This window comes from Arvicola amphibius, chromosome 4 (genome assembly GCF_903992535.2).
Source record: "Arvicola amphibius chromosome 4, mArvAmp1.2, whole genome shotgun sequence".
Lineage (NCBI taxonomy): Eukaryota > Metazoa > Chordata > Mammalia > Rodentia > Cricetidae > Arvicola > Arvicola amphibius.
The window spans coordinates 146,638,518-146,654,780 of record NC_052050.1 but is presented as its reverse complement, the minus strand read 5'-3'; the positions used below and the strand labels follow the sequence as shown (position 1 = coordinate 146,654,780).

The 16,263-nt window shown below is 40.3% G+C and overlaps 1 long non-coding RNA gene across 2 annotated transcripts in view; it reads right to left on the bottom strand.

Moving 5' to 3' along the window:
* Positions 1-16,263, bottom strand: part of LOC119811660 — a 55,288-nt gene that overhangs the window by 16,914 nt on the left and 22,111 nt on the right. For both annotated transcript variants that reach the window (XR_005284995.1, XR_005284993.1), the window contains exons 2-3: positions 9,272-9,370; positions 7,285-7,346 (exon numbers count right to left, since the gene is read on the bottom strand). This is a non-coding gene — a long non-coding RNA (uncharacterized LOC119811660). The remainder of the gene's footprint in view (positions 1-7,284; positions 7,347-9,271; positions 9,371-16,263) is intronic.

The following is a 16,263-nucleotide window of genomic DNA, read 5'->3' as shown; positions in this document are numbered from 1 at the left end:
CCCGGCTCCATTTCTCATGTCCCCAATGGGGACAGATTTAGAAATACGGAGCTATCAGTCCCCGCTGGCACGTTTGAATATACCAGGAGACAGATGCCCGAGGACATGTGCAGAGTCAGAAGTTACAAAAATTGTCAGAGATCTTCTTTGAGCTTTTCAAAAAAGAAAAAAAAAATCAAAGCTTCTGTGTAAAACCTCACACCTGAGCCCAAACGTCTGCACATTGTTTCCCTCCTTCTTTTTTATTTCCCTCATCCCAAAGGTAAGCAGAAATCACTTGATTTGATGGGAAAATGCAATGAGTGAGAAGCCTGATTGCCAACAGTCCCCCTTTGGGACCCTGGGTTCTTCCCAATCAGCCCATGAGCTTCGCTAAGTGATGAGGAAGCGGCACCCGAGACCCACATGGGATTGCAACCGCGCTCTTACACTGCTTAGTAGGGGAAGCAAACTTGAGTCCCAGGGCAGGGAGGGAGAACGTATTCTCTCCACTTCAGAGATAAGCACTTCAGGGGAGAATGAAGATGTGTTCAGGGAAGCTTTCCACAGCTAAATAAGAATTTGATGGGCAGACACAATGGTTGATTACTGATGTCTGCTATGGCTCTGGCTAAGAAGAAAAAATAAAGAATGCCGCAAGTATTCCCTGGCCGCGCAGACTTCAAGTGGATGCCCTTAAACAGATTAAGCTTAACCTACAAAGCGGAATGAAATAAACCTCGATAACACACAAGTCTGCCTTATCTGTTGCTGACTCAGATTTAGCTCTTTGAACCCTAGAAGTTATTTATGTAAAGAGAACCTTTGAATAAATATCCATCTACCGGTCAAAATGAATGGACAGTGGCTTTTGAAGTCCCTTCAGGCCTACGGACTTCATTATCAGTAACCTTTATTTATTTATTTTTTTATCTGCCTGCCTCACTCCTTACTTCACAGTTTTCCCTCAGCCAGAGAGAAGTGCATGGATGAGAACATCATCCATTCTCGAAGAGCATCTTGATGGAGGAGTGTCTATGTGTTACTTTCATTATTAATAAAGATACTGCTTTGGCCCTTTAAGAGACAGAAAATTAGGTAGGCGGAGTAGAGAGAACAGAATTGTGGGAAAAAGGAAGCAGAGTTGGGGAGAGCTTCAGGCAGTCGCCATAGTGAGTCTCCATGCTTCTCCTCTCCGAGATGGACGCAGGTTAAGATCTCTCCTGGTAAGCCACACCTCGTGGTGCTACACAGATTACTAAATATGGGTTAAAGGAAGATGTGAGAATTAGCCAATAAGAGGCTGAAACTAATGGGCCAGGCAGTGTTTTAAAAGAATACAGTTTCCGTGTAATTATTTTGGGTAAAGCTAGCCTGGTGGCGGGACACAGCCCGCCGCTCCTTCTACAGCATCTCACGTACAGGGGGCAGGACATGATTAAGATGCCAGAGGGAAACAAGCAGAAGCCCCACTAAGCAAGGTCCCTGTGCCTAATCACGCTCTCTTTCAATGATGCAGGGGATATTGAACATTCCCAGAATTCAAAAAGAAGGTGACTGTAGCAGGTAGGCTTGCTTGACAAAAATAAGGCTAAGCAGAGTTTTTAGCCTGCTTAGTAAGTCCTTAGCCCTTCATGTGGGAAAGTAGCAAGCATGAGACAAAGACCCGAGCATCAGGAAGGATCCCTCAGAGATTGCTGTCACGTTCAGAAGTGATGGACACAGGATGAGAAGGAACTCCTTTGAGATTCCATCTCATCCCGGTCAGGATGAAGATCATCAAGAAACTAGGCAAAGGTGCTTGGTGTAGATGCAGGGAAAGAGTGAAACTTACTTGCTGCTGGCTGGGGTGTAATGTAGTACAGTCATTAGGAAAATCAGTTTGTGGCGCACGCCTTTAATTCCAGCACTCGGGAGGCAGAGCAGGCGGATCTCTGAGTCTGAGGCCAGCCTGGTCTACAGAGCAAGTTCCAAACAGCCAAGCCGGGACTACACAAAGAAACCCTGTCTTAACAAACCAAAAAAGATGGATGGATGGATAGATAGATAGATAGATAGATAGATAGATAGATAGATAGATAGATAGATGTAAGATAGATAGAGAATAAGTAACATTTGACTGAGCTATACCACTCCTGTGCATACACTACAATAGAATACTTGGTAACCCATGTTTATTGCTCCACTAGTCACAATACAAAGGAATGGAATCAACTTAAATGGCTATCAGCAGATCAATGGAATTTTAATCGACTCTAAAAACATCATAAACCTTGCAAGAAAATGGAACGATGGGGAATAAAATTGTGTTAGGTAGTCCAAACTCAGAAAGATAAAAACAACATGTTCTCATGTGTGAATGCTAGTTTATGATGGATGCATGTATGTAAGCCAGGAAACTGGAAAGGTGAACAGTTGTGGAAGGAGGTAAGGACAATGGAATATATATATATATATATATATATATATATATATATATATGTGTGTGTGTGTATATATATATATATATATATATATATATATATTCCAGGAGTGAGCAGGCACCATGGGGACAGGAGGATTAGTGGAAAAAAAGAGGCATCAACAGAAACCAGTGTGTGCCATCATAAGACCACATACTTTATATGACGAATAAATAAATAAATTTAGTAAACTATGACTGGGGTAAATCCGTAACCTACTTCTTCAATTTTGATAGATGGTTGAGTGGAATATTCTACACTTTCAAAAATCAGCAAATGATCTGATATTTTAAACAATTCTTTGCCATAAAGAGTGTGGTGTTTCATAGGCAAAATTAACAGTGGAGTGCTGTGTGGCCACCACCGGAGGCCCTGTTTGCCGCATGACTCTCTCCTTCATTTTGTGGAGCATTGTTAGGTAACGGTTCAGTCTGTGCTTTCTGAGAAACCTCTGACCATGCACTGAACATTGCTACTCTTTCTTTAAAGTGCAAAAAACCTTGGCTCTCCCACCAGAGGACAGCAGAGAGTAGTCATCAAGCAAGGGATATCAGCTAAGGTCCCTTAGCTCATGCCGCCAATAAGGGGGTTTGATGTGGGCTCAGCATTTCTGAATAAGCACACCGTCTCTCTTGTGTGATGGTGGCCTCAGTCATGTTATATGGCTTGTCAACATCCTCTGTGATAGGATGTTGTCAATTTAACCTGGCAATCTACACACTTATCCTAGGAGTCCAAAGGGCTCCCCTCCCCTGCATCTTCTCTTGTCATTTGCCATCCATTATTTTTCCAATCTTAGTCATGTTCATTGGGGTAAAATGAAAACTCAAAGTAGGTTTAATTTGCCTTTTTCTAGGTGCTAAGGGTGAACACTTTTGGAGAATGCATTTAGATGCTTTTATTTCTTTTTTTTTAGAACACTGTTTGTTCAGATCCATGGCCCATTTTTTAATTGAGTCATGTTTTTCATTGATTTTTGAGTTATTTATATAGTGTGGATATTAATCCTGTATTGAATGTATAGCTAGCAACATCATCCTTCAACTTTTTTTCTCATTCTGTGGGCTCCTTCCTCACTCAATTGATGGTTTCGTTTGCTGTTAGGAAGTAGTTTAGTTTTATGAGTTTCAACTTGCCAATTATTTGACATTAACTTCTGGGCAAATAAAGTCCCATTCTTGAAGTTCTTTCTTACACCTATATCTTGTAGGGTACCACCTACTATTTCTTAGAAATTTCAGTGTTCCGGGTTTCACGCTGAGATGCTTAGCTCAACATTGCCACAAACACAAGGACATCAGACAGAAATCACTCTCAAGAAATTCATTGTCTTGTTGAAGGGAACCTGCAACTGACAGATTAGACAAATCCACAAGCCCTAGATTTGCCCCCGTGCAATAACACTCTCCCATTTGGTGTGTGTTAAACAAGAGCAGATTTCCTTTTTGGTGTCAATGTAGCCTGGATTTAGAGTTGGGATTTCTTGTGTTCCTTGGGTTACTCACGCTAAAAGGGGCCAGCAATGCTCTCTTTGGAGAATTGTGCAAAGGAATCACACTGCGTCCATGCACTGTTGGGCTGCTGAAGCAATGCTGCCCAGCAAGTGACTCTCAAATGTTTCCTTTCTACACACAGTCTGCTGGAGACTGCTGGCTCACTTCAATTGAGTGGACATTGGTTTCTAGTGTTCCACGGGCCTCTAGTTTTGCGTCCAGGCTGAAAGGACTCATGTCTTAATCAGGGTTTCTATTGTTGTAATAAAACACCATGACCAGAAACCATTTGGGGAGGAAAGGGTTTATTTGGCTTAAGCTTTCACATCACTGTTCATCATTAAAGGAAGTCGGGACAGGAACTCAAACGGGGCAGGAACCTAGAAGCATGAGGTGAGGCAGAGGCCATGGAGGGGTGCTGCTTACTGGCTTGCTCCTCATGAATTGTTCAGCCTATTTTCTTATAGCACCCAGAACCATAGCCTAGGGATATCTGTACCCATTGCAGTTTGGGTCCCTGCACATAAACCACTAATTAAGAAAATATCCTACAGGCTTGCCTACAGCTGCAGCTTATGGAGGCATTTTCTCTGTTGAGGTTTTCTCCTCTCCAATGACTCTAGCTGATGTCAAGTAGACAGAAGACTAGCCAGCATAGCAGATACTACCTGTTCATCTCATGTGGCTTTCAAGTCACTCAAAGAACAATTAATATAAGGTAATGCCTTTTAAAGCTCAAGGCTGATCACACAACCAAACCTAAAGTCAAAGGGATAATCAAGTTCACACCAACCTCTGAGAACTGTGTAAAACCGTAAAGTATTGAACACAATAAGCCACTGCTGTCACTAATATTCTCTCATTATCCTTTTTCCTCTGCCAATCTTTGCTCAACTCCAAATACCAATTATAAGATTTATATTACAGGGAAACTGGAGAAATGGCTCACTGACTGGGTCCTCATTTCTAGAGGACCCAGGTTCAATTCCCGGCACCCACATGGCAGCTCACAACTGTCTGTAACTCCAGGATCCAACACCATCACACAGACATATATACCAACAAAACACCAATAAAATAAAAATAAGTAAATAAAATAAAAAAATTTCTATTACAAGGCAAGGAGGATCACTTTGAGAAGCCATGTGTCTCCATTTGCTTGCATGTATTTTTCCAAAGCAGCAAAGTGTCCTGAGAAATAAGACTTTTCTCTCCGCATCCTAGGTACCTACAACATCATCCTTCAACTTTTTTTCTATTAATTTTTCTTCCATCATGATGGTTGGAAAACTATGTCTTTCTTCTTCACTACGGTAGCCCTGTCCTGTAGTGATAAAAATTTAGCTGTACAAGTGATAGGTCTTTATGAGCCACATAAAAATTATTTTAAAATATCCAACAAGATTATCCAAAATGATATTAAATGTTACATATTAAATGTTATACAAAATGTTACAAATATGTTTAGATTTCTTCTTCACACAGCTTCAAATTTGATTGCATTTCACGCCATGGTAGTTCTTAATTAGAATTACCCACATTTCACAAGCTCATGGCCATGCATGGTTAATAGCTACCACACCAGAGAGCAGAATTCTCCATTGCATTCTTTCTTTGCCATGTGTTTCTGTGTCCTCTCTCCTTCATGGTGCAATGAATGCATGTACTTTCACCTCTCCCACAGTACCTGTGACATTTGGTTACACCACTATTTTATTACCGTTTTGTGTGTTTGGACTAAGCACATTTTAATTAAACACTGAATTACACACCTAGCTCGTGATTGCTTACCTTCATCTATATTTAAACAGGCATTCTAAACAGCCTCTCCCCGAAAAATATCCACCATTCGGAGTAAGAGTTAAAGAAGTCAAACTTATTTTTGAGGTACAAATCAATTAATTTGCAGAGTAAAGTTTACACTGCCTACAAGTGTGTAACCTTACCCTGGGCTTCCTTAGAACACTCTAGATAAAATTTAAGGGGCAGCATAACTTACAAGGTAACTCACACTCAAATGATTTTAAGTCATTAATTTGGCCAACTTACGGAGACAAAAGTTCTCTTCATCACAAGGTAGTGAGGCTTATTGAAGCAATTCAGTACAACTTAGTTTTTATGGCTACTACTTAGCTGAAATGACTCAAGGACGTTATGTGGCTATAAATAAACCCATAAGAAGCAACTGTGCATGGAAGGCAGTATGTTGAGAGAGGAAGGAGTGAGGTTACCCAGTGAGATGAGCTGCCGAATAGATGGGACAGCTCCTGAGCCCAGGTGAGGATGCAGAAGGTGTGCATGGCGGGTGGAGGGCTACAGCCGTTTGGGTTCCTAATGGCCCTGCAGTCCTTTCCATACCGAAGGTCCTGCAAGTGTTTTGTGAAAGACTGATTTAAATGTGCTCAAGTGAGGAATCTGTTATGCATTTATCTTAACTATAAGGCACAATAATTTCATATGAGATATCAAGAATGATGCTAAGGCTGTTTCAAAATCACATAAAACAGCTCATCAACAAAACGATTATCTCAACCTTAAGATTTATATGATCATAAAATTAAACAGTGTCCTACACACATGTAAGAGGCACTGGGTGTCCATATTCAGAAGAAAGAAATTAGATCACCTTGCAAAAAAAATAACTCCAAATGGATCAACCACCTAAACATGCAATCTGAAACATTGAAGATGATAGAAGAAAACATAGGCTCTACCCTACATGATACAGGTGTAGGAAAGGGCTTTCTGGCTAGCATTCCATTTGACCAAGAATTAAGACAACAATTGACAAGTGGAACTTTATCATAAAACTAAAAAGCTCTGCACAGCCAAAGAAACAGTCAACCTGGTGAAGAGGAAGCCATGGAATGAAAGAGAATCTCTTCCAGTTATACATCTGATCATGGATTACTATCTAGTATATATAAAGAACTCAAAAAAGAAAGAGAATGAAAAAGAGATTAATCATTCAAAACATGGGCATAAGATCTCAGCAGAGAGTTCTCAAAAGAAGAAAAAAATTGGCTAAGATATAGCTCAACAAATGTTCACTATCCCTCCAATTAGGCAAATGCAAATCAAAACAAGATTTGAGAGTTCATCTTACCCCAATCAGAATGGCAGAGACCAACAAGACAAAGGACAACAGATGCTTGGGGCAACGTCAGAGAAAAAGGAAGCCTCATTCGCGGTTGGGAAGATTGCAAACTGGCAGAGCCACTCTGGAAATCAGTGTGGAAAATTCTCAGAAAGCTAAAAATAAACCCAGCTACATGAACCCCTATGACCCAGCTATAACGTTACTTGACATACGCACAAAGGACTGGACATCCTACTCCATAGATGCTTACTCAGCCATGTTCATTGCTGTACCGTCATCAACATCAAGGAAACGAAAACGTTGTAAATGGTCCTGCAAACAAAGAATGGATAATGAAATTATAGAACGTGGAGACTACGGAATACTATTCCTCTCCAGAGAAAAATTAAATCATTAGTTTTCCAGGTTAACGTATAGAACTAGAAAAAGATCATAAGAAGACAACAGTGAGTGAAGTAACCAAGACCCAGAAAGACAAACATCACATGTTCTGTTTCATCAGAGGCTCCTGGCTCCAAATCTTCAGATGTTGAGCACGTATCCTGCAGGAACTGCAGAAACCAGGAACATTAAAATGGGACACTTGCCAGAACACAGGTGTTCGGGAACAATAGAGAGGGGAATCGCAGGGTGTAAGTAATCTGATCATGGAAATGGGAAAGGGGAGGCTCTTTCCCAAAAGAGAGGAAAGAAAATTCAGATGAAAGAGGGAGAAGGATGCAGAAGGAAGAGGGATCAGGGTGAAATAAGGATAAGAATGTCTACAGAATCATAAACAATCATACTTTTAGCTATCTAAAAATCCTATAATACATGTAATTATTTGTATAAATATACATACATAGATTAAATGAACATTTCACATCTGAGACAATTCTCACCCCAAGAACAAAAGACCATCCAACAAAAATCTCAGTACCAGCTGTAAGAAGACCCCTTTTAAGTTCTTGGTCAGGACTTTCTGAGACACCCCCAAACATACAGCCTATTGATACTGCCTGTGGTTACCGCCCTAGAGATGGAAGTTAAGACCCTATTGCTGAAGACATCATGCACTTCAGAGACAGAGTCCAAAGACCCCTGAGCAAAACATTACCTGGACACCCCACTCCTGGGATTCCAGAAGGTGTCACGAAAGCTTACAAAGGAGGGAGGCAACCAACAGGGGTACCCAGCTATGACACCTATGAACTATGACAAAGATCAGTGTGGCACCATCTCTCAGGGTACAGTAGTGGAACGCATAACTAGTAGTAATCAAAAGTTCTCTAAGTGGACTTAAGACTCACTCGACAAGAGGAAAATCACACTTGGTACTGAAAATTTAGTTGATTACTCAGTGCCAATGAAATCACAAATTTACTAAGCCAGCATAATTCCTAACTGCATTCTAAATGCTTGTCCTTATACCCGCAGATAAGTGTAATACTCATCAAAGAAATTTCTCTTTGCAACAGACAGAGACTATTAAAGAAAACCACAACCAATGAACATGCAGAGTTATGGACCCGTGCCAATAGATATATCTTATCCTGCAGATAAGGCTCTGGACATTGTAAGGAGGGTGTAGAATGATTCTAAGAGCTAAAAGATCTGGGAGTCTCTTGTGGGTCACAACTGCTCCCATAAAGTCTCATCAATATGATTGCCTAAACAGGAGCTCAAAAAGGACAACATTAATCGACGTGTCAAAGTGGATGGGAGAAACAACGCAAGACCTCAATCCTACCAGAGATCTATAAACAACTACAGAACGCTGAGTGGGAGAAATGGTCTTCCCCACGGAAGAGCACACCTATTTGTTATCCAATACCAAAGGCTCAGCCCTGAAAATATACAAGAAGCATTATACAAACTGAGCATGACATATATGTATATATGTATGTATGCATATATATTATATATATGTAAAAACAGTTAATGATCAATAAAAAAGCTATGAAGTTGACAGAGAACAAGGAGGGGTGTATTGGAGGGTTTAGAGAGAATAAAAGGAAGAAATAAATGATGTAACTATATTATAATCTCAAAAAGAAGGGGGAAGACATACCTCCATGCCTCATTTTACCTTAGTTTCTAATCATTCTCCTTAAATTTATTGATCCGTAAAGAAATTAGGGCCAGCTAGATACATATCAGGTTCCCTTTTAAGTGTTTTGGAATGGGAGAATTATTTATCTTTGACCTTTTGATTTAAAAACTTTAAGAAGCAGGAAAAACAAAACAGGTGAGCTCACTTTTCAGTCGCTGCTGCCTGGATTCCAGGTGCCTGATCAGAAAGCTGTGACACACCAGGTCCCAATGCAATCCCCGCCTCCAAAACAAGATGGCAGCTTCTGGGGAATGACAATCAAGGTTAATCGCCGGCCTTCATGTGTGCACACAGTTCTCCCACATGAACATACACCTACCTCGCGCACACACACAAATCATGCTAGAGGTTTTAGGGGGCTGACTCTGTGAACTGTATTAATGACGCAAAGAAAGATTCGTCATCCATTATTTATATTCCCCAGATGTGTCTCAAGTAAGAAGAAACCAAGAAAGTTGGTCCTATGAGGTAATTAAGCACTTTGTCCTTCATGAATTGAATTAACTACCTATTCCTCAACACAGACAGTTTAGTTGATTGTTCCCCCTGCAGCCTGATATTTTTTTCTCAGAAAGCTGTATAGGAAAGGATAATTAGAGCCATTTACACTTATCGAGCCGGCAAGAACATTGCTTCTGCTTCTTAGGAAATATTCTAATCCAACATGATTTATATTTGCATAATATCCTGTTGCAATATCAAAACACCCATTGCTAAAAATCAGAGGAAGTCATTGAAACTGGAGTTTATAGACAGGAACGTGAGATTAAAAATAATCACTGTCAAAGAAAACAGCTTATTTAATCAGATTGTTCTCTCAAAAAAAATAAAACCAGCCTATTTTTTTCTTATAAGTGGTTAACCCGTAATGGAAGTGTGTGGCATGCTTTAGACTCCCCACTGGCTCCTTAATCTGACATTCTGCTTTTCAGACAGTTGGACACAATGACAAAGAAAAACAGCATTTTAAGGTGCAATATTACCTTTCTACTTCCTGTGAATCAAAAGTCAAACAAAAGAAGCCATTAAAATGCTGCTTTTACAAAGAAAACCAACATTCCACAGGACAGTAAAATAAAATTTACAATCATTGTTCATTCATTGCGTAAATTTTGAATTCGTACGTTCCTTTTGGTGATGCAATTGTAACCATTATATTATTCCAGGGGGACTTTAGATTCATAACTTGAAGTCTTCTAAGGTGTAAGGCTACCAGTCATCTGTTTGCCCATGGCCAAGAGGTGGATTTCTATGGTGGGAAGACTTTCAATATTGATACAAAGACAGACTGGAATGGGTTACATCATGATATGAAGCTCAACGCACCTAAGAAGGCCCAGTACTGAAGCTGAAAGCCCTCTGCAAGTCATCTGGAATGTGGGTTTGCTGTTTTTATGCATGTCACTGAACTCCGAACCCCCTGCAAGGCTGAGCTGGCACTGTGCTGAGCGCACTGCCAGCCCCGCGTTATGTTTTATCCACACCTTTAGGGAGCCCATTGTTACTCTTGACCCGGAGACTGAGGCACAGTTCATGATTGATAGAGAGGAGAAACAGCAAACAGGTCACTGGAAATGGAGATGTGTATGAGGCGGAACGGAAGCGGCACAGGTGTATGGATATCATGGCTGGAGTGTTTCCTGGGTCCACTTTCTAAATTTGGATTTTGACATTTGTAACTCTTAACTGGTATACTTTAACTGTATTAGTGGACTAAGCTTTCAGCAATTCTCAAAATGCTGTCATAATCACAAATTTATTCACTATGGCATATACGAGACTAATCTAGAAAACTCAGTTTGGGGGAAGGTCAGCATATAATTGATTTCATCTAAGAAACAGCCAGAATTAAGCATTTATGAATCTTATAGTATTTTTAGCAAAAGGTTCAGGTCACCAACAGACCTGCCAAGTCAAGTCTCAGTTTACAGAACTGAAAACGGTTTCAAAATAAATGAAGCAAAAGTAGAATTGAAAAGCAAAAATGAGTTGACAGTCACGGTCAGAAAACTCCACACTCCTCTATCACTAATGGAATTAAAACACAGACAAGATTTCAAATCAGTGTAAAAAGAACCCAGACACACCGAGCACCAACCAGACAGGAATGGTTTTGATAGATCATTCCACAATCTCCCAACAAGCGTAGCATCGACATCGGGAGGTCACTAAGGTGGATAATCTTCCGCTCCTTAAAATGAGCCTTAATACATTGGTCAAAACTGGCTCTCTGAGCATAGCAGAACTCTACTGAAAATCGATGGCCAAAAGAACACTTCAGAACCAACAAGTGTTGGCGAACAAGGCAATGGGTTTCTACCAGCAGCATCTGTATCAGGAGAAACTTCAGGTGAAGAGGTGCAGAATAGAATAAAAGAAATCCCAGTGCCAATCACATCAAAGCAGGACTTCACCTCCAGCGGTGCTCGTGTATGATGTACACCTTGAAGTGTTTGTGCTAGAACACACGAAGCTTTCAAAACAAACTCAAAAGCCCCCACCTTACTAAATCGCAGGCTAGGACGGGAGGGGGGCAAATTAAGAGTAAGGCAAATCATGCAAATGAAAAAATAATTTTTAATAAAACAATTATCCTTTTCCAGGTAAGGTAGGGAAGAGTGGAACAGAATATTCACAAAGTGAAGGGTAGCTAAAAATAAAGATATAGAAATAAAAAATGAGAAGAAAGGAACAGAAGAAATATTAATAATGACTGAGAATTTCTCCCCCCAAATTAGTGTTGGTAACAGTCACAGATTATGGAAGCATAGAGAACAGCATATTAAATGCTAAAAAAACACCCATTTTTAAAGCCTGACACACAAGCATGTCACACTCAAATGACAGAAAATCAAAAACAAAGAAAAAAATCTGATATAATTCCAAAGAAAGCAGCAGCTTCCTGCAGTGAGGCAAATACAGGAACACATCCAATTTCTCAGAAATCTCAAGCAAGAAGGCAGCGGGATGCAGTACTTTAAATGTGTATAGAGCAAAACCCCACCAACCTCCAGCTCTGCACCTAAAAAAATTCAACAGGGAAAGAACAGTTTTCCCAAGTGAGAAAGAGTAAGAGAATTTGCTGAGGCAGTTCGTCTATAAGGACATGTTTAAAGAAGTCCTTCAAAGAAGAGAAATGGAACAGAGCAGATTCTCTGACCTTCATAACAAACAGCGATGCATTAAAAATAAAAGGGTTCATATGAAAGCTCTACTTCCCTTGCCCTTTATCTAATGATGTCAGCAATGCATTCTAATATGAACATGTCTGCGTGTACGTTTGCTTGCACATAAGGTGATGTAGCCAATAGTGAGGACAGTCTGGAGAGAATAGAATACAAGAGGCCTCGTTATCCTGAGGTACAGTATTAATTATGTGACAGTGGAGTCACGTTAGTTATAAGTGTGTATTGTAAGTGTGTATTGGTTGTGTCGTAAGTGGCACAGGTTTAAAAGCCCTGATTGCTGTTCTAGAGGACATGAGTTCAATTCCCCAGCATCCCCACAGTAGCTCACGACTAATTCTAAATATGTTTGTTGGAGTGATCTGATGCCCTCTTCTGGCTTCCCTGGTCACCGGGCATGAAAACAGGGCACCAACATACATGCAGGCAGAAATCCAGACACGTGGCTTTTCTTAAAGTGACAGTGCACGTGTAATTAATATCGCAAGAAGGGAGAAAAAGTAGAGTCAAAAATGAACATACGAAAATCACAATAGAAAGGTAGAGAGAGAATGGGGACAAAACTTGACAAAGGAAAAGGGTTGAAGAAACAGAAAACGAACAGCTGCAGGGGTCAGTGCAGCCGGAGGAAGAGCCACTTTAATGTCTATAATCTTAATGTTGCAACTTAAAAAGCAGAACCTGATGGTAGGTTAAATAAAAACCAAAAAACAAATACAAAACAAACCAAAAAAAAAAAACCAAAATGCTGCCTGTAAGTCAAACTGACAACTAAAGATACATACATAAAGACTGACTAAATGAATCGAGAAAGACATACCGTACTCACTAAAATGAAGAGAAACTATGGGCAGCTGCATTAATTTCAAACAAAGTTGGCTTCCAAGCAAAGTATCAAGGGGCTAGAAGACTGTTGCATATTGATAGAGAAGTACGAGGTAGCGAGGTGCTCGGCAGGCAAACTACATACAGACCCCTGCAACTCACGTGGTGGAGGAGGGAACTGACCCCCATGGGTGTCTCCTGACCTCCTGACCTACCATGGCACATGTTCACCGAAACACACACACACACACACACACACACACACACACAGAGAGAGAGAGAGAGAGAGAGAGAGAGAGAGAGAGAGAGAGAGAGAGAGAGAGAGAGAGAGAGAGAGAGGTATAATGAGTTAATTCTCCACGCAGATTATCAGCCTTTCGTGTGTGTACACCTAACAGCATAATATCACAGTGCACAAGACAAAAGCATACAGAATACAGGGAGGAAGCAGCGTAACTCAACAGCACCAATGAGGACGATGTAATGAACGTTTATAGCCCACTTCATCCAAGGCGGCAGAGTGTGTGCTCCGCAGGCTCACATACGACATTTCCCATGGCAGACCAGAAGGAGCCATAATGCACAACAGAGACAAAGAATGGAAACTAGAGCCTTTGCTCTCAGATTACAACCAAATCCCATTCTCATTCAGTATCTGGGAATCCTGGGAGAATAAACAACAAGCCTGAAATAATGCATGAGCCAAAGGAAAAATATCTGAGAAGAAATTATGCGGCATGTTTAGTGAATGAAGTTGAAAGTACAGTTTATCAAAATATTTGCGGTATAGCAAAGTCCATGCTTAGGGAATTTTTAATGCAAGGAAGAGTGAAACTTCACAATAATGATCTCCATTTTAAGAAAAAGAGGAATACCAAGTTAAATTGAGCAGAGTAAATGAAATAATAAAAATCCATAAGGAATCATTATTATTTACTTATCTAAAATTTCACACATATTACACATATATCTGTATGTGTACATGTATATCTATATAATTTAAAGGATATTTTCCCACCTGGGATGCCAATGCAACAAAAAACCCCAGCAACCAGGCATGAGAAGCCTCCTCTTTTGAGTTGTTGGTAAGGGTTGTCCAAGAGACTCCCAAAGCATTATAGGCTATTGCTATGTCATTATTTATCTCCCAAAAGCAGAAAGTCAGTCCCTATTCTGAAGACAATAAGACCCAGAAGCCCTGAGCTGGATCTGACCTGTAAACTATGCAAGACTGGGTTTCAAAGTTCCAAAGGGTGCCATCCATGCAAGTTCACAAAACTGGGAAGCAACCAATACTCCTACCTAGTTATGATGCCGATGAGCCAGGTGTATTAGTGGTGCACACATCTTGGCAGTAGCCAGCAGCTGTATAATTGGTCTTATGGCCCACTCAACAAGAGGAAAATCATGCCTGATACTGGAAACCTAGCCAACTATCCTGGGATACTGAGTTCATGGATTTTAGAGGAGAAACCACTACTAGCACTTTGCTAAATAGTATAATTTCTAACTACATTCTGAATACTTACCTTAATATTTACCACACTGTAGTGGTTTGAGTGAGAGTAGCCCCATAGATTCATATATTTGAAGGTTTTATACTCAGTTGGTGGACCGTGTAGGAAGGATTAGGAGGTGTGACATTGTTGGAGGTGTGCCACTGGAGTGGGCTTTGAGGCTTTAAAAGCCCATGTCAAGCCCTTGCTCCCTCTCTCTCCCCTTCTTTCTTGTCTCTCTTCCTCCTTCCCTCCCTCCCTCCTTGCATCTGGCCTGCAAATCAAGATGCAAACTTTCAATGACTGCTCCCATTCCATACCTGCCTGACACCCTGCTACCTTTCATGATTTTGGACTCACCCTCTAAAACTGTAAGCATGCCCCAGTTAACTGTTTCCTTCTATCTGTTGCCTTGCTCACGGTTTTTCCTCACAGCAACAGAACAGTAACTAAGACAAACACAGATAAGTGTACTTCCCACCTTTCACCAAAGAAGCTTCTCTTTGCAACAGATGGAGATCATTACAAAAAACTACCACTGATCAAAATGCAGAGATCAAGTGATCACACTCAGCCCCAACTCAGACATCAACAACACAACTCCTGCAGCTTATTCTAGGGGAGCGTCAAGAAAGAGATGAAAAGATTGTCAAAGCCAGAGTAACAGGAGATCTGTTGTGAGGTTGCATCTTCTAGAAATGTCAGAGAAGCTGCATCCATGGCGTCTCATCAACATGGCTGACCAAACAAGACATGAAAAAGGAGGATGCCTATGGAAAAACTAATGTGGAAGGGGGATCTCGTGAGGCCCAAATCTTAGACACCTAGACAAACAACTGCAGGAAACCAACAAATATTGAGAGCTTCCCCAGGAAAAAGCCCCTTGATTTTTGATCCATGACCATGTGGTCAGTCGTGAAATCATATATGAACAGTTTATATTTACATATGTAGGAACATATAAAGATATATGATTGTATATACATATATATATGTATAGATGCAATTTTAAAAAGAGGCCATTCAATTGAAAGTGAGAGAAAAAGGTTCAATACATCAGGGGGTTTGGAGGAAAGAAAAGAAAGGGGGAAATGATGATTTATTTATACTTAGATTAAAAAGTGATAAAAAGTAGAAATAAATGAAATTAAAAACAATAAGTGAATTGGAACAAAAACAATAGAAAGAGCAATTGATAAACCTCTAGTCAGACTAAGTGAGGGGAAAAAAGACTCAAATGGGATCTTTAAACTAAAGGAGAGAAATCAGTGATAGTGGACCATCATGTCTGTAAGCTGGGTAACCCAGATAAAAAAAAAATTCCTTAAAAGTCTACCAGCAAATCTCACTTAAGGAGAGATAGGAAATTTGAGTAGGCCCATCTCCAGGCATTTGGAAAAGTCAAACTATGAAGAAAGTGAACAGGCAGTGATTCATCATTGAAAGGGATAAATGGAACACAGAGGATCCCCAGGGTAGTAAAATCACCCTCAATAAATTTGTGCCACAAAGATGAACACAATTTTTTCAAAATATATAACCAATAGTGAAACCCAGTGTGAATTATGGGCATTGGTTGATAATATTTGTCAATGTGTGTTCATATGTTCTGACTGATTCCTACTTATGTG